Here is a 24,107-nt window from a genome sequence, read left to right as displayed (position 1 = left end):
GGACAAAAGACAGGTCTATCTGATGCCCCATTCCCCAGACTTTGATAGAGAGAGGTGAATCCTAGCTCCCTCTTACCTTGAGAGTCTCCCAAACTAAGAGACATGTTCAGATGCTGAACAGACGGCTACCACACATCTCCCTCATGGCACATCACAGATTAAAGGAAGTTGTATTAAAAGAAATGCTTTGGTAAAAGTACCTGACACTTAGCATGTGTTCAATCAACATGATTTGTATGGTTCTTTTTCCTTGTATTCCATTCAGATTGTTACATGTAGAATGGGGATTGTTATTTGCATGTTAATTATAAGAAAATTGAGGTATATGTAGAGTTTTTGACCTAGGACTTATGTTGCATGGCAAACTGATGATGGACCTAGGAAAGACCTGCTGCTGAGAAGTGCTTAGACCTTCTTAACGTCAGGGAGAGGGAGAAAAAAAATAAATAAAAACCTTTATGTGATTCTCCCATTTGAGGACAGAAGGGAAGGAATGGCCTGCCCACCCCCCACCCATTCGATTGGAATTCAGATTGAATTATTTAGTTTCAACTTTTACCCCTCAATGCTTATTCAGTGGAGTCCCAGACTTCTTGTAATGAGTAGTATAGCAGGACAGCAGCAAGAGAGGGTTAAAATTCAGTTGTAATGCCACTGACTGCTGAGTGAGTCACAGGGTTGGTTCATAGGTGTACTTGCAAAATCTCCAAATTCAAAATATTTCCTAGATTATCTTAGGTGTTTGGAGTTAGATGATAAATCTCACCTCAATCTACCATTGTTGAATAATTTATTCTTTACCAGCATTTAAAATGTCCAATTATCTTAATGGCAAAATGTGGAAGTAAGAAAGAGAAAGGAGGAATTACTTACATAACAGCCATTTATTTCCTACCAAGGCTTTATTGTACAGACATACATAAATATCAGTTCATTTTAGTGTAATGATGCCTTAAATTAATATGTTAAATTATTATGTCCATTTCAACTATCCCAGGAACTATATATTCAAATAGTAATATATGTATTAAACCATAGTCCTTCTCTGATGGAAAGTAAAATGTATCATTCTTTTTTTTCATAGTAATAAGCACTGAGAAGTGGTCAGCATTTCTTTGTATGGCATCTCTTAATTTCCACCCTGTGCTATGAGGTAACTAGATGCCACTCCTGGTCTTTGTGTTTCCTGCCAGGCTCTAGTGCAGTTGCTGATGTCCCAAAGCTATTGTTTCTTTATGTGACCAGGGTTCCAAGGGACACTGTATTCCCTCGCTAACAAATGGTCTTGTTCTCTATGGTCTGTCACAGACAGTTATCCAGTTTCCCCAGTGCCTAAAGCATATTGGTAAGGAATCCCTGCTTTCCTTAGTAATATACTCCAAGGATCCATCCTAGAAGTCCGTTTCTTATGTCCCATCATTTTATAAATCTTGATAAGCATGTCTTCCATTTTTTATGAGTAACTATCTCTCCCCTAAGGAGCCTGCATTTGCAGGCCTTAACTCAATAGACTTAAATTTCATCTACAACAGTGTTCCAAATTATTCCCTCTCCTTCCATTTCTATCACCTCCATGTATACTAACATACTCTCGATAATGAGACCCTCTTACTGTCCCTTTCTTAACTGGATCCTTGATTCCTGGTGCAAATAAATATGTGGAAGGCCCTTGGAATTCCACTGATGCACATGGATTACACACAAGCCAGAACCCTGTTACATCCCATATCCTGTAGCCTGATAAACATCTGATAAGCCTGTCTCATTATAAGGATGTTTAGGGGATTTTCTGGGTGTTTGTTTTGGTGACTCTCTATTACAGTTCTTTATGAAAAAACAGTTGCTTCCTCATTTAGAAGAGACCCTTGAGGCAATGTTGTTAAATAGACCTTTCTGCAGTGAAGATGCAGATGTTCTACATCTCTGCAGTTCACAACAGTAGCCAGTAGCAACATGTGACCATTGAGTATTCAATGCATTCCCAGTATTGTTGAGGTGCTCACATTTTAATTCTGTTTAATTCTAAGTAGAGTAAGTAATTTAAATAACTACATGTGGGTAGTGTATTGTCCATCTCCATTGGACAATACAGTTGAAGAAAAGATTAAGAGCAGAAAATTATCATCCTCAGTTGCATTAGATGTGGCTTCTAAATTTTAAAATCATATACCTACTGAAGCAACAGTGAAGGATAAGGCAAACAAACTTTAATTTAGGTAGGTCCCTAACAACATTAAATTACAAATGAAAGCAGGAAACAAAATAAATAGAAGAGAATAAGATTGCCAAAAACACTGTCAACAACCCATAATTCAAACCACACACTGTCAATAAAATTAAAGAAGTGACTATTTGGGTTTAATGTCACTGTGCAGAGCATAAGACAATTAGGAGAAACTGTTTCAAGTACTAAAATAATTTGGTCTTGAAGTGTAATGGGTAGAAGTAATTGCCTTGGCTGGCAGGCATCTATCTAATGTTCTGATTTTAACGTCTTAAATACAAGGCATGCAAGCGCTAAAGCCAATTGAAAATAAATCCACTTTTTTTCTTCTCTTGGGTTTCAAACACATCTTGAATGGAGAGATGAGAAAGAACATGGTAGCAAAGGTATTACAGACCACCACGTGACATGAACGTAAAGCCAAAGTAAAACTAAAACATACATAAACTCATAAAGGAGCAATTGCTTATCCCCATCCACAGCATTTTCAGATATTCCTCAATAAATATTATTTGTTAGAATCATTTTAAATTTTAAACTAAGGTCACATTATTTTGAAATGTTGAAGTGGAGAGATACAAGCAATTTAAATATTGAAATCTAGGGCTCTCGTGTATGCCTGGGACACTAGCCTTGTTTCTAAAGAAGAGCTATGCTAATTTTTCTTTTTATAAATTCTGTCATTGCCACTATAATAGCTCTGGGATGCTGTGAGAATTAGGTGCTTTTGTGCTTGAAATTCATTATGTCCTTAGTAATTTTTATGTGGCAGGGAATTATAGATGTGGTACATTGTAAAGTGTTATATGGAAAAGGAGTTAGCAGTGGGAATAAAGAAAGGGAAAGATCAATCAAGCCAGGTGGCTTTGTTTGCTCTATCATTGTCCTTATTGACTTTGTTGCATTGTTTTTGAATCCCAAGGGAAAGTGAGAGCATGTAAAGGTCGTGAGCAGGGGGAGTATTATTCACAGCTATTTGCAGTTCTTCAGAGAGTAATTTATGAGAGAGACCTCAGTTCTTAGAATTCAAAATGCAAACAAAGAAAAATATCACAATCCTTGAAGGATAATAATAGCCAATCCTTAATTCTGGAGCTAGAAATTCTGCTTAAAATATATGTTTCTAAATATTGTATTTTAATTTTCTATTTAATGCAAATTTAAAACAACAGTCACATGATGTACAAAATATTAGGCAGCATGGTATAATGAACATAATTGCTTCAGAGTCAGACATACACAAGTTTTGACACCAACTCAATAATTATTTATTGGAAATCCTTGAAAAATTCACTTAAACTCTTTGAGTCTCAGTTTACTGTGCTGTAAAACAGGGCCAGACACCACTTTTACAGGCTTATTCCGAGTCTTAAAAGATAAAATAGCAAAAGCACATTGCTGACCCATACTAGGCACTGAACCAAGGTTAGTTTCTCCTTTCTTTCTTTTTTTTCCCCCGCTCTCTGTTCACTGTCCTCTAGACCCAAGCCCAGTGGAGATCAAGTTATTTGAGAGAAATGCGTAATTTGTTGTTCTAGTCAGGGCTGTTGCCCTAAAGTGTTGCCTTCTTGCCTAGCTTGGTGAATCAAGCTACAGCAACTAAAAGGAAAGCTGAAGGTCTCATTAATCAATTTCTTCTTAAAGCAAGAAGCTAGGAGCAGCCCTAAGCAGCCAGCCATGCTAGGTTTCCCCTTCAGCTCGGTGGAACCAACACTGAAAAGCAAAGCAAATTGTGCTGACAGCCTCCAAAAGCACTTATGCCATTCTTCCCAAACCCTAGATGGAGCAACTCATCAGGCATTTTAAAAATTATTTTTTATTTGACAATAATTGTACGTATTTATAGGTATGTAGTGATGTTTGGGTACATATAATGTATAGCTCTCAGATCAGAGTAATTATTATCCATGGTCTCAAACATTCGTCCATTTACATTCAATGATATTATTAATAGGTGAAGATTTACTCCTGTCATTTTATTGTTGTTTTCTGGTTATTTTTTATATCCTTTGTTCTTTCCTTCCTTTCTTATTGCTTAGTTTATTTTTGTGGTTGGGTGGTTTTCTGTAGTGATAAGCTTTGATTTCTTTCTCTTTCTCCTGTGTGTATGAGCTCTACAATTAAGTTTTATGCTTTCACATGTTTTCATGATAGTGGTTATTATCTTTTCACTTCCAGATGTAAGATTTTTTTTTTTTTTTTTGAGACAGAGCCTTGTTCTGTTGCCCAGGCTGGAGTGGTGCAATCTTGGCTTACTGCAACCTCTGCCTCCTGGGTTCAAGTGATTCCCCTGCCTTGGCCTCCTGAGTGGCTGGGACTACAGGCATGCACCACCACACCCGGCTAATTTGTGTATTTTTAGTAGAGATGGGATTTTACCATGTTGGCCAGGCTGGTCTCAAACTCCTGACCTCAGGTGATCCACCCGCCTCAACCTCCCAAAGTGCTGGGATTACAGGTGTGAGCCACCACACCCTGCCTGTAAGACTTTCTTGAGCATTTCTTGTAAGGCTGGCCTAGTGTGATAAATTCCCTCAATTTCTGCTTGTCTGTAAAAATTTAATTTCTCATTTATTTCTGAAGGATAGCTTTCTGGGTATAATATTCTTGGTTAACAGCATTTTTGTATTTTTTTAGTTTCAGGACTTTGAGTATATAATTTAATTCTCTCCTGGCCTTTAAGGTTTCTGTTGAGAAATCTGTTAGTCTAATGAAGTTTCCATTATATGTGACTTGATGCTTTTCTCTTTCTGATTTTGAAATATTTTCTTGGTCTTTGACTTTTGACAATTTGACTATAATATGCCTCAGAGAGGATTTATTTGGGTTGAGTCTATTTTTAATACTTTTAGCTTCCTGGACCTGGATGTCTCTCTCTTTCTCAAGACTTGAGAAGTTTTCTGCTATTATTTTATTCAACACATTTTACTCACCATTTCCCTTCTCTTCTCCTTCTGGAATATCCATAATATGAATATTTGTTCACTTAATGGTGTCACAGAAATCCTGCAGGCTTTCTTCATTCTTTTAAATTCCTCTCTCTTTCTCTCTCCCTCTCTCCCCCACCTGCCCCTCTCTCAATATGTCTGCCTGTGTTATTTCAAAAGACCTGCCTCGAAGTTCAGAAATTCTTCCTTCTGATTGGTCTAGTTTGTTGTTGAAGCTCTCAATTGTATTTTTTTTATAGTTTCATTCACTAAAATCAGATCTAGAATTTTTGTTTTGTCCTTTTAATGATATCTATCTCTGTCAAGTTTCTCATTTAAATCATAAATTATTTTGCTGATTTCTTTGAATTGTCTGTATCCTCTTGTATCTTACTGTGTTTTTTAAGGTTATTATTTTGAATTCTTTTCCAGAATTCAATATTCTGGATTTTCATATATTTCATATATTCTGCAATTTCATATATTTCCTTATTATTGGAATCTATTACTGGAGAATTATTGTTTTTCTTTGGTGGTGATATATCTCCTTGCTTTTTCATGGTTTAAGTGTTCCTATGTTGATTTTTATGCATCTGAAGTAAAAGACATCCCTTCCAATTTTATGAAGTAGGTTTCATAGGGGAATTCTTATTTGTATGAATATGTCTTACAGTATTTCTTTGATGGGATGCGTTGGCCTTGATTCTAGGTAAATGCGGTAGTGTAGTCTCCATGTAGTTTCTTCACCTGTAATCCACATTAGTGGCATTTATGAGTTTCTCAGTGGCCCAGGCTGAGAGAATTTGTGGTGATGATGGTGCAACTTTGCCAGAATGGGACTCACTGGGCTGTTCTCAGGTTGGAGTATATGTGTGCACGTTGTATATTAGCTAACTTAGGGTCTGGCTTGCTATGGCTGTGACCACAGGCCTTTTACTGTGGGAGCAATGCACACACAATTGCTCAGCTGGCCTAGGAGCATGCCTACCAAGAGCAGCTTCTGGGGCTATGTCTCAGTCCCAGGAGGCAGGCACTCAGCTCCTTTGTTGGCCTGGGGTCATGCTCAGGGCCTGAGAAGCTATTTCTTAGGTCTGATATGTGGTGACATAGCTGCTCAACTGGCCTGGGAAGCATGTCTGGTGAGGGTGACTCATGGGGCTATTTCATAGGTCCATGATGTGGACACAGGACTGCTTAATTGTCCTGGGAATGTACAGCTGCTTGGCCGGCCTGGGGTCATGTCTGCTAGAAGTAGCCCCTAGGGTTATTTCTCAGGTTTAGTACATGTGCACAGGGTTGCTTGACTAACCCACAGGTATTTCTACTAGAAGGAGACACAGGGCTCTTTCTCAGGCATGTGAAGGCACAGGGCTATTTCTCTGCACAACTTCTTGTCTGGCCTGGGGTCATTTCTGCAGGGTACAGCCCATGGGGCTGCTTTGTAGGCCTGGGACATGGGAGTGCAGTTGCTCAACCAGCCTGGTGGCATGTCTGCTGTGAGTGGCCCGTAGGTCCGTTTCTCAGGTCTAGAACACAAGTGCAAGGCTGCTTGACAAACTCAGGGGTGTGTCTACCAGGGGAGGTTCATAGGGCTGTTTCTAGGTTTTGGATGTGGGCTCTTGACTGGTTCCAGGATTAGGGGTATGACTACCAGTAGCTGCCTGTGGGGCTGTTTCTCAGGCCCTTACTTGGCCACAAGGCCATTGGATAGGCTAGGGGTGTAGCTACTGGGAACAGGGATACTGCAGAGCTGTTCTCAAGTCCTGAAAATGGGTGACTAGATTCCCCACTGGCCTAGGGGGTATATCAGTTACTCAGAGGCTCAGGGAGCGCTCATGTTTGGGAGAGGGTATGCAGTAGTTTGGCCAGCTCAAGGGCAGGTTCACCCTGGTCAGGACTGGCAGACTGTTCCTCAGGCTGAAATTGCAGCAACAGGATTTGTTTCCTTGCTGTGCAGGACCAGAGTTGCAGTCGCAGTGAATCCTGTGCAGCTGGGATTGTGGGTTTTTTTTTTTTTTTTTTTTTTTAGATGGAGTCTCGCTCTGTTGCCCAGGCTGGAGTGCAGTGGCATGATCTCGGCTCACTGCAAGCTCCACCTCCCGGGTTCACACCATTCTCCTGCCTCAGCCTCCCGAGTAGCTGGGACTACTGGTGCCCGCCATCACCACTGGCTAATTTTTTGTATTTTTAGTAGAGACAGGGTTTCACCGGGTTAGCCAGGATGGTCTCCATCTCCTGACCTCGTGATCTGCCCTCCTTGGCCTCCCAAAGTGCTGGGATTACAGGCATGAGCCACCATGCTCAGCCTGGGATTGTGGCATTTAAGCACTTGTATAGGCTTGGCATAATGAAGATGGAATCTCTGTACTGGAGAGGTGCAGGGGCTATTGGCTTCAAAGCAGGACACATTCCAAAGGTGGCTCTACTCTCAAGGTGGCACTGTCCTGCAGCAGCTTGGCTCACAGGCAGAGTTGGAAGTGAGGAGTGCACACTTTGTGCTCCTAATCCAGGGCAATGCAGCTGTGTTAATGTTCAGTTTCTCTTCCAACTAGGAGACAGTAGAAGTCTCCTGTTATAAGGATTGTAGATGCTTACAGTGATAATGGGAGCTGGTGGGAATCTTCTGCTTACCTTTTCACCACAACAGGAAGTTTCTCCTGACTCCAGGTAGATCTGATCTAGGCCGGAAAGATGGGAGTTGCAGAGGTCAGGTACTTCCACACTGCACTACTGGACTTGTAATCACCACAGGTGTATCTCCCCTTCCCCACTGCACTCTAGCACTCTCCTTTCAACACTCCAGTCAAATCTTAGCTGTTTATTTGTTGCCTTTGTTTTTACTTGTGGAGGATGATGAATGCCAAGTATCTGTAGTCAGCCATCTTGCTGACATTACTGTCCCTTAATCAAGCTTTTATTAAACCCCTCAGTGCTTCTTACAAAGCATTCTCATCCCATTCCTGGAGTGGAGGCTACCTCTGTCTTCCCAAAGAGAGGAAAATAATACATGCCTGACTCTCTGCCAAACATTCTGTGGAATAGCACCCTGGCTTACTGCTGTCTTCTCTTTATCTGTGCTGTTTTACATATCCCTTGCTCCCTTCATAATCATGGTGATAGTGACAAGTATACTACAACCAGCATCTATAGTAAGTGATTTCAGGATACTTGGATAGGTGGTTTATATGCTTTACTTCTCAAATATGTAGGATATTAGTTTGATGTCTGTTTTACATGGGAGTAAATCTGAGCCTTACAGTTTAATTTGCACTTTTATATAGTTAGTATACTGCAGAGCTGAATCTCACATCTCAATCTGAAATCCAAGTCCATGTTCTTATCGTACTGTCATTTCTAGTCTTTTCCCCCATAATGTTGGCTTCTGAAAATCAGATACCCTAATTGATTGGGGTTGGAGTTAACAGTGAAGATAGGATACCATCCTCAGAAAAGATAAGGATACATTCTGGGACAATGGACAGAATTAGAAAAAGTAAATAATTAAAAGTCTTGTCTCTGTCAATGCAATCTTGAAAATCTCTCTCCCTCTGCTTTTTTTTTTCTGAGCCATCCTGCTGTCATCTATAAATGTAGCTGATAACCTCTGTCCTACCTACCACAGAAGTTTGTTGAAAGAATCTAATAAGACGTTTTATATAAAAACCATTTAAAAAAACTATACAACCGTATGCAGTTTGGTGTCATTATTAAAATTAGATGTTTTTACATTTTAATCCTCCCTTTCCCTGGGATGGGACACTCTGCCATCCTCCACAGATTATATTGAATAGAAGTATGCCTTTTTTCTTGTTTCATTTTCAATCATAAGAAATCTATTTTGACCATGAAGCTAGAGGCCGTTATAAAAGGACTGAAAGGACTGTGGGGTTTTGTAGCTTGGCAAACTTAGGTTTGACAACTCCATCAGTTACTTGTACTTCACTGCTCCAAGTATGTATGTAATCGGTGTCTTATTCTCCTAGTTTCTGTAACAAGACTAACACTATTCCCTCTTTCATGAAATTTTTGTTAGAATTAATGTGATAACCTTGCAAAATACCCTGCCCTGTGCTCTTACGCAATAAGTGTTATTAGCTGTTGAGCCTCACTGTGGTGACCTGGGAAAACTGTGTACTAAACAGGAGGACAGCTTCCTTGATATTATAAAGGACTTGCATTGTCTAAATGCATGATTTAAGGAACTACGTCGAAACTAATGCAAGTCCAGTTGCATCAGATAACAGGTGGGGATTTTTTAAAAAAAGAATGCCCAGGCCCCACATGGGGATTCTGTTACTGCAGATCAGTGGTGATCCTCCATAATATGAATTTTAAATACGCATCTAAGGCAATTCTTAAAGTAAACTTGAGAATAACCATGTTCTTCAATAATATGACTGATTTTTTGACATTGATGTTTGTAGTTCTGTTTAATATGTCTCATACTGATAAAACTTTAGGGAATAATAAATAAGTATGCCAATTAATGGCTTATAAATAACTGTAAGAAGATTTGGAACCTATAATGGAACTTATCAGTTTTGAGAATCAGTGAGAGTTAACATAAAACTTATTTTTACCTCGTGGTTTCTTGAGGTCTTAGAAGCCAATTTTATGAACAATTTCCCCTTCACCTCTTTGGTCTTGTTGGAAGAATGAAATTCCTTAAGACACAAGAGATCCTTGTTACTTCCGCAGTCAGCCCCTCACTTTTACATGCATGATGACTTATGAGGAACAGCGAAGGTTACTATGGAAACCATGACTTTTTTAGTTGATTGACAGTTTCCACTTACGTAGCTCCTTTGGTAGTGTGAGTTAAAGCAATAAAAATAGTGTAAAATAGGAATAAGGTTTTCCAAGCCTTAAAATTAAATGTGTCTCAAGTTGACATACTCAGTAAATGACAGCAAGGAAAAAGTCACTTCAATTTCTCCTTACTCCTGCTTTATTCCTTACCTGTTCTTTACTTTTTCTTTGCAAAATAACAGTATTTAATGAAAGACATGGATTTGCATCTTTTCATTGTGGGCTCCTGACCACCCTCATATCCTTGAGGGTCTAAAAGATAATTGGCAAGGCATGAAGTTTCTCTCAATATTTTCTTGTGTTAACTGAAATCTTTTTATAACTCCTCAGAAAAACTTCCCCTTTGCCCAGGATCCCAGTAAGTTAGTAGGATGACAAGGGTAGATGTATTCATTTCCTAGGGCTCATATAACAAATTATCATAAACTGATGACTAAAAAAATCCCATAAATTTATTCTCTCACAGTCCTGGAAACCAGAAGTCTGAGAGTGACATGTTAGCTAGGGTTTTTCTTTTCTTTTCTTTTCTTTTTCTGGATACTATAAGGGAGAATCCATTCCATGCCTTTCTGCTAGTTTCTTGCAACTATCGGCAATCCCTGGTGCCACTGGGCTTGTAGATACAGTCCCTGCCTCAGTTGTCACATGAACTGACACAGTGTATGTTTTCTTTCCTGCCCTTCTCCTATAAAGACACTTGTCACTGGAGCAAAGGCCCATACAAATCAAGTATGATCTCATCTAGATATTCTTAACCTAATAATATATGCAAAGGCTCTTTACCCAAATAAGGCCATATTCACAGGTTACAGGTAGACATACCATTTTGATGGTCTACCATCTGACTCAATACAGTGAGTCATCTGGAATTTCCTAGGATGCAGGGCTTAGGAGGACATGTGACATCAATGCAGGGGGTGGGGGGGAGGTGGTAAAAGAACTGGTGGAAAAAATAAAGTAGTACTAGGACAAAGCAGGGACTGAGAAACCAAGGAAGAAGAGGCACAAGAAATATCAGAATTATAAATGGAAGGTCTCAACAATTTCTTGACCATTAGCCAATATTGACTTCATACTCACATGCATTTTTGCCATGAACTAGAATCTAACCTGGGCATCTGTAAATGCACACATTAACACTTTCCTTTTTCTAACTTTTCATTGAGGGATAAAAACACCTTTGAAAAAGGGAATTACAAGTAAATAAACAATGAAACATCTCTTTCATGTGCATTTTCCCTCTCACCTTTCCCTTCAACTCTATTTTTTTAGGAATTCAATGAGCTAACATAACAAATCACCCCAAGGTGCATATGTGAGTTCTCATAAGATCAACTTGGTTTCCAATATTAAGTCTCATGTCAGATCATGTTTCAGATCATAAATACAATTTAACTTTGGGCTTAGAAAATAAGGTGACTGGTAGTATGTGACAGAAGAAATAGCACAGAGTTTGTCAGGGAAAACGAGCACTCTTCTTGAAAGTGCTCTTCTTGAAAATAGCACATTGGGGACTTGAATGTGCTATTTTGTATCTCTACCCCCTTAAATATAAATAAAAAACGTTGAATTAGATTTATTGTTTTAATATTTAAAGATCTAACCCCCTTTTTTAAAGTACAGAAAAGAACGGCTAATAATAGAATACTCACTTTTGGAGCCAAATTAAAAATAATAACTATCCATTTATAGTTATTTCATGATATGTCAGAAACTGTTCATGTGTTTTGTTTATATTAACTAATTTAATCCTCACCAAAATTTCATGTAAGCCAGATATAGAAACTGAAATACGGGGAGGTTGAGTGCTACAGGTTGTAAATATAGCCTGGAATTTGGATCTGAAAAACTTGACTCTACAGTCTTTGAACTTCATCAGCTTGCTATGGTTCTTCACATATTTTAACATATTTCCTTCAGATATTTTTGTTTTAAAAATTAAATTTGAAGTTTCTGTTTCATTCTTCAGAGAAAAGTAATATCATGAATGTGGTATGTATTTCACTGATGGACATTTGAGCTTTTTTATTACAAATGATTTTATCAACATTTTGATTTTACAAATCAAAAATGATTTTACAAATTACAAATGATTTTATCAATATGTACAAAGTATTTTCTTAGAAATGGAATTGCAGTGGCAAAGTATATTTATATCTTCATATTTATCAAATATCACCAAACAATTTTTCAAATGTTGATATTCTGCCAAAATCAAGGTATAAATGTCATTGTTTTATATCTGTAGCAATATTGAATATTACTTAATTTTTAAAATATGTGTTATGTTTGCACTCCCTAATTATTGGTGACACTGTATATTTTTTCATAAGTTTATTGGCTATCTTTATTTTTATTTCTATGAGTTGTCCTTTCACAATCTTCCTGTTTTTCTTTGTAATTGTTTTCCTTTTCTTAAATATTTGTAAGTGTAATTGATACCTTGTTGGTTTTATGTTTTGCAAACATCTCTTAACAATCTGTATTTTGACTTTTAATTTTGTTTATTGTCTCATTCTTAATAGTAGTTTTATTTTTGTTGTGATCAAATTTTATAAGGTTTTTCTTTATGCTTTCTGATTTTTGTGTTTTCTTTATACAATTCTTTTATGCCTCAAGATACTAACCATATTCCTATGTATCTCTAATTTTTGTTTCTCACATTTAAATACATACATCTTCTGAGATATATGTTTTGTATAGTGTGTTATAGGGAGATTTAAGGCCAAGTGTACCAACAATACTAGTTATTGAGTAATCTTCAGTCTCTAAATTAAATTCTAATACCTCCTGCATTCTCAGAAAGTTCTCATATATGCTATAATCTGTTTCTGAAACCCCTATTCTGTCATCCTAGTCTATTTACTTATTCCTGTGACAAGACCACATTGTATTAACTAGTAAAGCTTCATAAATTTTCTCTCTTTATGGTGAGACCAGCCCTCCTCCTCATTTCCTTCTTCAGAATTACTTCAGATACTGTTTTAACATTGTTCTTCCATAAGTTTTTTAAAATTAGTCTATTATATTTAATGAATAGTTTTCTTCAAATTTTGCTACAACTAGAATTAAATGTACGCATTAATTGAGAGACAACATCTATATATTTGCAATTGATGTATCAATCCATTACCTGGGGTTATCTCACTTTGCAATCAGGTTTTATTTCAGTTAAATAAAACACATTTTTATTATTCTACACATTATATTTATGCTATTATAGTTATTTGGGGATCATAAACCATTAAAGTATTTGCTACTTTTAATCTTTAGCATCCAAGGTTATTCTGGGCAGTGATATCTAGCTGACAGATGGAAGAAGAGACCAAGTAATGAGTGAAAGGATTTTATAGGCTAGATTCAGGAGTGGTGCACATTTGGCAGAACTCGATCACATGGCCTCACATAACTGCAATGAATGCTGGGAAATATCCACCTGGGTGCCCAGAAAGAAAAGACATGGGTTTGATAGGCAAAATTTATGCTTAGCCACTTTAGGGAAGTTCCCTTCAATCCCTATTTAACTAAGAATTACGATAATTTATTAGTCATTATTTCAAAAGCTTTTATCTTCACCTATTGAGATAATGTTGTCTGTTTTTTCTTTTTATCTGTAAGGAGGTGAATTTCAATGACAGATTTTCTTCATTTTGACCCATTCTTAAAACACTCGTATGTGAAGTATTATTTCATCAATACATTGTTGGATTTCATTTCCTAATACTTTAAGATTTTTTATCTTGGTTAGTGTCAATTTTTCTTTCCTTGAATAGTACTTGTTTGGATTTGTTAATGAGGCTTACCTCACAAAATACATCAAAGAACTCTCTTATTCTATTTGTTGAAACAATGTGTATAAAACAATACATACTGTGAAATCAAGGTAAACCTTAACAGTTACTCACTAGGTAATCTCTTATGATGGAATATTTTATTATTACTACTGATTGAATTTATTTTATTTTTATTGATTTATTACAATATTTTTTACTCATTAATGTTGATTAAATTTTGTTTCTTATTTATTAGTTTCTGTTTTTATATTTCCTTCCTTTAGTCTCCTTTGAATTACTATTTCATAGATGTATTTTTTTTAGTTGAAAGCTTAATTCATCTTTATAAAATTCTTGTTCTCAGTATTTTAAAGACTATAACATTCCCTGTATTGCTTTTGGTGTATGCTATACTTTTTAACGGCAATTTTTATTATCTGTCTTAAATTGTATACTTTTAATTATGATTTTGTTTTACCCATATGTTTTGTAAACCCAGTTTTAAAAACTGTTTGTAATGTATTTTCTCTGTAATCAGAGAAAATTGGCTGTGGAATATATTTTGGTAGTTACTTGAGATTTTCCTTGAAATCTTCATAAATGTTTTTAAATTCTATGTATGGTTGAAAAATGTATGTTTTTATTGGTGTATTTTTTAAACTCAAGTACTATTTTGTCTGATATTAATTTCTCAAAACAGCTATTATTATTTAATATTAGTGTGACCTGTCTATGTGAATTTGGTCTGGATGTGGTTCTTACAAGTACACATTGATGAATTTTTTTATTCTTCTATTTGAAATAATAAGTATTTGTCTCTAGAATAAAGTATGTTGATATATTAACAACAGTTCTAATGAAGTTATGTTGTTTGGCTTTCTCACATCATTTGTTTGCTGTTTCTCAAAGCTTTTCCTAGTTTATTTTCTTTTTCTTCATTCTGCAGCATTCAGAAAATTTATATACTTGCTCTATCTCCTTCTACTCCTCAGTGTTTTAGAAAATATTCATTCTTATTTTTGTTTTATTAATGATTACACTTAACATTTTATTATTAACTATAAATATTCTTAAGTGTGGATATTAAGTAAGAATATTAACTATAAATATTCTTAAGTGTAAAACTAAGCAATAGCTTGTAATCTTCCTCCCTAAAAAACTAAAACAAAATTAGTATGTATATTCAATATTCCTCTCTCATTTCTTTATATGGTCAAAACTTTTAATTCTAAACTTTTACAACTTTGAAAAAATTAATTATTTAAAAGCTGTTATTAATTAAATTCATCAGCATGTTTCATCAATTTGTTTATTATCCATTTTTTCTTCCCACTGCTCATGTTCCTTTGCTCATGCTTCTCCTGCTAAAATGTAATTGTGTTTTCATGAAGTTTTAGACTGACAAAATCCTCAAAAATTATTTTCATTTTGTCTTCTTTTTAGACAACATGATATTTTACTTGAGTTGGACATATATTGACAGGTTTTGTACTTTTATTCTCTCTCTCTCTCTGTCTGTCTCATTGATATTGGACAGTTTTATTCCATTGTGCCCTGATATTTATTGTTGCTGATGAGAAGTCAGCGATAGTTCTTATTGTCATGTCTTTGTAGATAATTGGGCTTGTCCTCTGATAGTTCTAAAGATTTTTCTCTTTTTATAAATTTTCATGTTACTAATTAGTGTTATTTTCTTTCAGCTTGAAATGCCCCCTTTAGCATTCTAGTGGTTATAAACTCCATTAGCTTTTGTTTATCCAGAAATTTCTGTATTTTTCCTTTATTTCTGCTTTGCTCGGTATGCCTTTCTTGGTTGGCAGTGTTTTGGTTGTTGTTCTTGTTGTTTTATTTTGTTTTAGTACATTTAATATATCAACTCACTCTCACCTGCTCTGCCAGGTTTCTTTTGTGAGATTCTCTAATAGTCTTCTGAGAACTTCCTTGTATGTGAAAGTTAATTTTCTCTTGCCACTTTCAAAATTCTCTTTTTGTATTTGACTTTTGACAATTTAATTACAAGTTTCGTTATAGACATTTTTGGGTTAAACCTATTTAGGATCTTTGAACCTCGTAAATCTGAATGTCCATTTCTCTTCCCAAATTTGAGAAGCTTTCAGCAATCATTTCCTTAAATAGACTTTCTGTCCCTTTTCCCCTTTTTTCTTATCTGGTATTTTCAAAGTGATTATATTTTTCTTTTCATTGCGTCATCTAAGTTCAGTAAGATTTCTTCATTCTTTTTATTTTTTTTCTATTTGTTCTTCTGCCTGGGTAATTTTACATGATGTGTCTTTTAGTTTCCTGATTCTTGCTTCTGTTTGATAAAGTCTTCTCTTGAAGCTCTCCATTGAACCCATTTTCTCAGGATGAATTTAATCAGTTTGCAGAAATTTGTGTAAATAACAAAGAGCTGAATGTCAACAGCCAAAACAATGGGGAAAATGTCTTCAGGCCATGTCAGAAGCCCTTTGAGGAAGCCCCTCCCATCACAGGTCCAGAGGCCCAGGAGGGAAAAGTGGTTTCATAGGCCAGGCCCAGGGCCTGGCTCCTCTGTGCAGCTTCAGGACTTGTACTGTGTATCACAGCCACTGCAGTTCCAGCTGTCACTAAAAGGTGCCAAAGTACAGCTCGAGCCATTGCTTCAGAGGACGCAGGCCTCAAGCTTTGACGGCTTCCATGTGGTATTGGGTCTGCAGATGCACAAAAGACAAGAGTTGAGCTTTGTGAACCACTGCCTGAAGTTCAGGGATGTATGGAATGCCTGGATGTCCAGGCAGAAGTCTGCTGCAGGGGTAGAGCCCTCATGGAGAACCTCAGCTAGGGCAGTGTGGAAGGGAAATGTGGGATTGGAGCCCCCACACAGAGTCCCCACTGAAGCACTGCCTAGTAGAGTTGTGAGAAGAAGGCCACCATCCTCCAGACCCCAGAAAGGTAGATCCACCAACAGCTTGCACCATGTTCTTGGAAAAGCCACAGGCACTCAACCCCAACCCATGAAGGCAACTGCAGAGCTGTACCCTGCAAAGCCACAAGGGTGGAGCTGCCCAAGACCATAGGAGCCCACCCCTTGCATCAGCATGCCCTGAATTTGAGACATGGAGTCAAAGGAAATTATTTCAAAGCTTTAAGATTTTATGACTTCCCAGCTGGGTTTTGGACTTGCCTGGGGCCTGTAGCCCCTTAGATTTGGCTAATTTCTCCTATTTAAAATGGGAACATTCACTCGATGTCCATATCACCATTGTATCTTAGATGTAACTAATGTCCATACCACCATTGTATCTTGGATGTAACTAACTTATTTTTTATTTTACAGGCTCATAGGCAGAAGGAACTTGTCTGATATGAAACTCTGGACTTGGACTTTTGAGTTAATGCTGGAATGAGTTAAGAATTTGGTAGACTGTTGGGAAGGCATAATTGTGTTTTGAAATGTGAGGACATGAGATTTGAGAGGGGCCAGCAGTGGAATGATATGGTTTGGCTCTGTGTCCCCAACCACATCTCATCTTGAATTGTAATCCAAATTGTAATCCCTAGGTGTTGAGGGAAGGACCTAGTGAGAGGTGATTGGATCATGGGGCAGTTTCCCCCATGCTGTTTTCATGATAGTGAGTGAATTTTCTTGAGATCTGATGGTTTTATAAATGGCAGTTTCCCCTTATTTTTCTCTTTCCTGCTGCCATCTGAAGAAGGTGCCTGCTTCCCCATTGGCTTCCACCATAATTTTAAGTTTCCTAAGGACTCCCTAGTCATGAGAAACTGTGAGTCAATTAAACCTCTTTCTTTTATAAATTGCTCAGTCTCAACCATTAGCAATGTGAAGACGGACTAATACAGCAACGTAGCAAGACCTCATCTTTACTAAAAATAAAAAATACATATTAACCAGGCATGGTGCTGCACACTTTTAGTCACAGCTACTTGGGAGGCTGCGGTGGGAGAATCACTTGAGCTCAAGGGTTTCAGGCTAGAGTGAGCCATGATTGCACCATTGTACTCCAGCCTTGGCAACAGCATGAGAGCCTGTCTCAAACAAATAAACAAAAATTTTAATTCCATTCATATGTTATTGTTCTAATTTTATTCATGTGCCTATCTGTGTATTATAGTTCATCAAACTTTCTTAAGTGGATTCTTTTGCATTGTTTGCCAGTACATTCAGTAGTCTTCATTTCTTTGGGGTCCATTATTGGAGCTTTGTTAGTTTCATTTGGTAGTGTCCTATTGGTTTCCTTTGATTGTTTTATATTTCTCTGATTTTTCATGATTCCGTATCCTTGCACCAGTCTGTGCCTTTGAGGAAGCACTCACCTCTTCTTGTCTTTATAGATTTGCTTCAGCAGAAATAGACAATCACCAGTTATTTCATCCTGGGTTTTGGATGAACCAGTTGATAGTGTTGGAATTTAGAAACTGTTAGCCTACAATGTAGTGCTTTGAAGGAGAGGCCTCACGGTCTCTATGACATTTTCTCCTCCCTTATTTCCCAATTCTTTCTCCTAAAACACAGGATGAAGTTGTTCTCTAAAGTCCCCTTATCTGCCTAAAGTTCACACTCGCCAAAGCAAGAAACAATAGTCTGTAGTCCTTTCCATGAGTTTTCATTAACTGAACTCATTGCACAAGAAGAAAGACTGAAGTCTGTCAACACACCTGAATAGACTTCTTGTCACAAACTATTGCCTACTCTGTGGACTCAGCAGACTTTGACCCAGGCTGTTGTATGTTTTTTAAGCCCATTAAATTCCCTTAAAACTCATTTACTACCCCCCTTTAAAATTATCCACATTTCTCAATCTCCCTCTCCCCCAAGAAGAAAGGTGTAAACCACCTGTACTCAATTCATTGCACATTAGGATAATCATTCTGTACATTTCCCTTGTCTACACCAATAAATCTGTATGCCATTTCTCCTATTAATCTACCTTTCTTCAGTTGATTTTTCAGTGAACCTTCCAAGAGTAAATGGGAAGTTTCCCTTCACTGCTACAGTAGAGACCTAAGGAAGACAGGGCTTCATGTCAGGTTCTCTAGTTGGGCAGGACTGTCACCTCTGCTATGAGTTCAAGTGCAACTCTTGGTTTGCTTCTGCAGTCACTGAGACCAGTGTCTTGGCTCTGTGGTCATCCAGGGTCTCTGGCCCAGGCTGCTCAATGACTTCTGGTAGGGCTGAATCTTAGGCTGTGTTGCCTGGGCAGGTGCTGCTGCTAATTGGACTCTACAGTTGGGCAGGGCTGCCTTTAGGGTACACAACCACCCTTAGTTGTGTGGGGTCTTAGGTTACACTCCCCAGTCAGATGATATTGGTGGCTGGACTCCATGTTGAAGTGATACTCCCCAGTCAGATGGTATTGGTGACCTGTTCTTTCACTGTGACCTGTATTTAAGTGAGGTTGCAGATTAGGACCTGTGATGGGGCAGGGCCATGGGCTGTGCCCTGGGGTTGGGCTGCTAGTTTCACTCCATTGTCTTTTGGACCCAGATGTTTTGCCCTGCAAATATGTAGGATCACAGGTCTGCTTCTTTGCCCAGGCTGGGTCTTAGGCTGGGCTCTCAGCCTGGGAAGAGGTGCTTTTTGGTCTTCTAGTCAGGCAGGACCAAAGGCTATGATCTGCAGAAATGCAAGAGCACAGCATGCCTACCTGTTTGGGCAGAGTCTCAGGCTTGTCTCTAAAGGCTGGGTGGAGTGGCTAGCTAGGGACTGTAGCCAGGTAGAACAGCCAACCATGTTTTTGGGGTTCACTAGCTAGGCTCTGTGGTTGAGCTATGCCATTGGCTATTCTCTCTGATTGGGCATCACTGCTGGCACAATAGACTTCTGTCTATTGTGTACAACTGCCAACATCTGTGCACTGGTTGCCATGAGCCTTACCCCACTTGTTTCTAGATGACCACAGGTGGGCTAGCCCTGCTGATTTCCTGAGTATTCCCCATGAAACAAGGTAGAACTAGGCCTCCTGGGAAGCACCTCCAATTACTGGAGAAACTGGATATCCACCTTGGGCTCTCTTTTTTAACCATTAGTGAAACTAAACCCAGGGGAATTCTCTCATTGGGGCATTGTGTAAGCTTGGGAGATTGGCAACACAGTCAGAGTAAAACTGATCCCCTTACCCTTCTAATGTGTTTTTTTTTTCTTTTTTTGGTGTCCAGAAAGGTGTTTCAGCATCATCTCTGGGTTCTTGGATTTTCACAAAGGTGTTATTATCTGTAGACAATTGCTAGTTTTACTTTCTGTGAGGGGGCTTAAAGCCAGAGACATCTTGCTGACATCCCATAGAAACTTTAAAAGCATGACCACAGTATCACTCAGATCACAATGACTGCATATCTTTTTTTCTATCTTAAATATGGTTTCAAAACTCAATATTGTGCGTATTTGGAAGTAAAACTGCTTTGAATCGAACTAAAGGCTGGAGAAACTGAATACACCCCAAGGAGCCCTGTGGTTGCTCCTGAAGCACCTTTGAGGAACCCTAAAGCATCCTACAAGATAATGTCAAAAACCATACACTGAGTTATAGATTCATTCATTAATTACTTCATTGATTCAAATAAATAGCTCTTTAGTGTTTCTTGTTTACCAGTTCGTAAAATAAATTATCCAATTAAGGATTCATTAAGCTTCAACATTTTTATTATATAATTATTTTCAACTCATTTTTTAAAAACCTAATCTCACCCAACTATTCAGAAATAGTCTATATTGGTCATTCACACCTTACAATAAATTTAACACAATGCATTCTCCTTTCAGTGAAATTGTAATGCTAAACATTTTCTTTCTTGGTATTTTTTTTTGTAATGGAAAAAACTAATTCATTAACTATTAATAATAAGATGGATTGTGAAATGAGGGATGGGAGCAGGCTTGATGTTTTTGAAATCACCCACCCTAATCTATCTACATGTAGGTCCAATCCATTCAGTAGAAATGATTTGTTGGTCTCATTGTTTGGAGAAAGGCACAAAAAATTTTTGGAATATATAAAAACTACAGACAGGCTATATATCAATGGCTGTTTTCCATGGATCCCTGAAGTTCTACTACCATATTTCAAGAGTTTATTTTACTTTTGATACAGATTTCATTTGATTGGCATGTTTTTAATATTTTACCTACTGTCACTAACTACTGTGGTAAAAATTAGCATATATACTTATATGGTTAACAGTTTTTAACATGTAAGAGAGTAACAAAACCTCAATTGTGATGCCAAGCCACCTTAGAAAGGAGCTTTGCATAACAGTTCTTTAACTATCTTTGTGCATGCATTAGAATTTTTTAAATGAAACACTGAAAAGGATGGCTATGAATCTGTATTTTTTTTTTAATTTAAGGCTTCTATATTTAGGAGAAAAAAGAAAATAATACCTACTATTTATTGTTTCTGTTATTTTTAACAAGTTTGTATATCATCTTATACGTATTCACCCAATTGAAAAGGCAAAAAACTAATTCTTAAATTCTTCCAAAATCCACTCTCAAATTCTTGGCTTCTGGCATACCCATACTATAGCACAGGACATAATATTATACTAAATGAGTCTCTGTCTCCATTTTATCCTTTGTTGTACTACAAGAGAAGTGAAGACTATCTCAATAAAATGGAAAAAAATTGTGCACATGGAGATTTCTAATTGCTGATTTATTTCAAAAGATTCATTCTGGCAGTCACTAACTGGCATGATGTACCTCACACTGTTTGTTTGAAAAGGAAAGTGGTTTATCTCATACATTTTTCTCTTGGCTTTAGTACTTTCTGACAGCAGAGACAAAGATGACTCTAACCAATCAGTAGTCAAAAGCCAACTAGGCACCTCAGGAAAGAATTGTTAGGAAAAAAAAATGTGTAATCAAAATTTTAATATTAGTGATTTTAAATTCTGGCAGAACTATTTTGGTTTTTGTTGATGTTTAGGAATGCTATATTAGCAGTTGGTCAAATTGCTGCTCACTGGCTTTTCTTAGCTCCCATAATCCCATTTGCCAACTAACTTGCTGACTCTGACTTCTATCTGAGATAGGCACTACCTTGGATGATCGAAGATGTGGAAGAGAAGAGAATGTTCAATGTGTCCTTTCTTCTCTGCTAAGATAGTCTAACACTGAAAAACCACCTGCTGAGAAATGTTCCTCTGACTCACAATTTACATGTAAATTATGATAATTGACTTAGTCTTTTATGTAAGAGAGAAACAAAAACACATTATCTAGTATTTTTTTCTTGTGTAAGATAAAAATGACCAAAATGGAAAGATGAATTTGGACTGCGGCATTTAAAAAAAATTCTGACCCTTTTAAAATATCACTCTTACAAATACGATTTGTGGGACCAGTGAATTTACTGACAATAATAAAGGAAGAATTATTTCCGTGATTTATCAAATGTATCCCAAGAAAATATGTGGGAAAAAAATCTGATGAGGCATCCTCCAGCCTCAACATCAACATTTTCCCATTTATTGTCATTTCTATGAAGTATTGATATCCTAATGTCCAATGCAAAATTAAAAATATTATTTCAAAGCAAAACCTTCTAATAACATAAAATACTAATACTTCAAATTGCAACTTTCAAAGTGGTTTATGTTGAATTACAACTTCAAGCCTCAGTGGCCCATTTAATTTTGTTGCAACAGAGAACTCGTGGGCCCAGCAGTCTGTAACACCAAGTTCTTCCTCGTCAACTCTATTTTATGCAGTATATCTGCTGATATACTTGGCTTTAAAACTAAACAAATCCTGCTCTGCATTAGAAAGATGTCTTCATACCGTGCTGCATTGTATAATGCTAGATCTATTGTCTTTTATCATAGGTCTCTAGAAAATGAGTCATGTGTGTTTCTGTCTTTAATGGCTCTGAAGCTTCTTGGATGCTTGGCAATTATTGCAAGGCAGAGAAATACTAAGTACAGATGGAAAGTCATCCCCAGTTGTGGCATAGGCAGATGGTCTTTGGAATCTAATTCAGGGAGCTGTGAGACATGCATGAGAGCTTGTTGGCTGTGTAGCAGTTGCTGTTAAGGATGCAAAGCTGCTCATCAACACAACAATTATGTTAGGATGCTTCTGATTGACTTAGGTCTTCTTTAGTTCCTTAGGATTAGAGCCTATCTAATATTACCTGGAAGAACACTGGGTAGAAAATAGCTTTATCCCTATCTTTGTAGTGACCATTCTTTCTGGAATCAAACTCTTAAACAAATAAAAAGAAAGACCATTTTGTTACTGGAAGTGTGATCTGTGGACAAGGTGCACCGCCATTACCTAGAAACTTGCTAGAACTGCAGAAGTTCAAGCCCTACCCTAGACCTACTGAATTAAAAAATCTCTTTTTAACAATATCCCAAGGTTATCTTTATTCATGTAAAATTTGAGAAGCAATGCCCTAGAAATTATCTCACTGATGCTCTTCCTTTTTTTCAAAAGTAAAAGAAAACCATTTATTTCACATGTCTAAAGTCACATAGGTCATCGGGTAATTGGCAGCAGAATGGAGACTAGAACTCCGGGGTAAGAGTGTAACCATTGACTTTGTAAACAAACAGGCCTTGTTCAAGTCAGAGGTGTGCCACATATTAACCTCATCATTGTAAGCATGACATGTCCTGTGACATTGACAGCATTAGCTAGCTTCCTCTTCTCTGAAGTGAGAAAAACTTTAGGTAGCATACCGTAAGCAACAATCCAAAAAGTCACAAAGTAAAGTCAAAGAAATGAGAAAATTGGAGAAAGGCGACTATTTGTGGCCTCATTTTGCAAAATTCACATTTTGCAAAGTGATCACGAAGATCACATGAGGTGATACATACGAGAGCTCACAGCACAATCCAGATGCTGACCTGACTGTCAGTCCAATGCACTTCTTTATACGTAGAACTTCCTTTCAACAGCCTAAACTTAGATGTAATCAGTGGCTCTTCATTCAGGGACATTGTTGGCAGTGCACACTCAAGAGTGAGATGATGAGAAATGATGGAGGACTTCCAGTATTATTCTGACCTCCTGGAGAGAAAGAACAGATGTCAGAGGTTAGATTGTGTTTTTGCAGCTCCTTTTTATTTTAGGAACAAATGTTTCCAGGTATAGATCTTTGCAACCATTCCCAATATCCAAATGAGAGAAGAGCTACAAGATTCCACAGGAATGAGAGGGAGCTCCTCTGCAATGAGGGATGCTGCCAAGCACTGTGACATGTAGCATTGCCTAGACTTTCAGTTCATTCCACACACAGTTACACAATACCTGCTGCATGCCAGACACTGTGCTCACAACAACAGCTCATCATACAGAAGCGAAGAAAGCACAACAAAACAAAATTAAATGCCATTGTGCATAATTAAAGGCATGTACAAAGTGCTCTTGGA

Source organism: Pan paniscus, chromosome 19 (assembly GCF_029289425.2).
Source record: "Pan paniscus chromosome 19, NHGRI_mPanPan1-v2.0_pri, whole genome shotgun sequence".
NCBI classification, from domain to species: domain Eukaryota; kingdom Metazoa; phylum Chordata; class Mammalia; order Primates; family Hominidae; genus Pan; species Pan paniscus.
The sequence above is the reverse complement of the archived record's forward strand: the minus strand, read 5'-3'. Positions refer to the sequence as shown.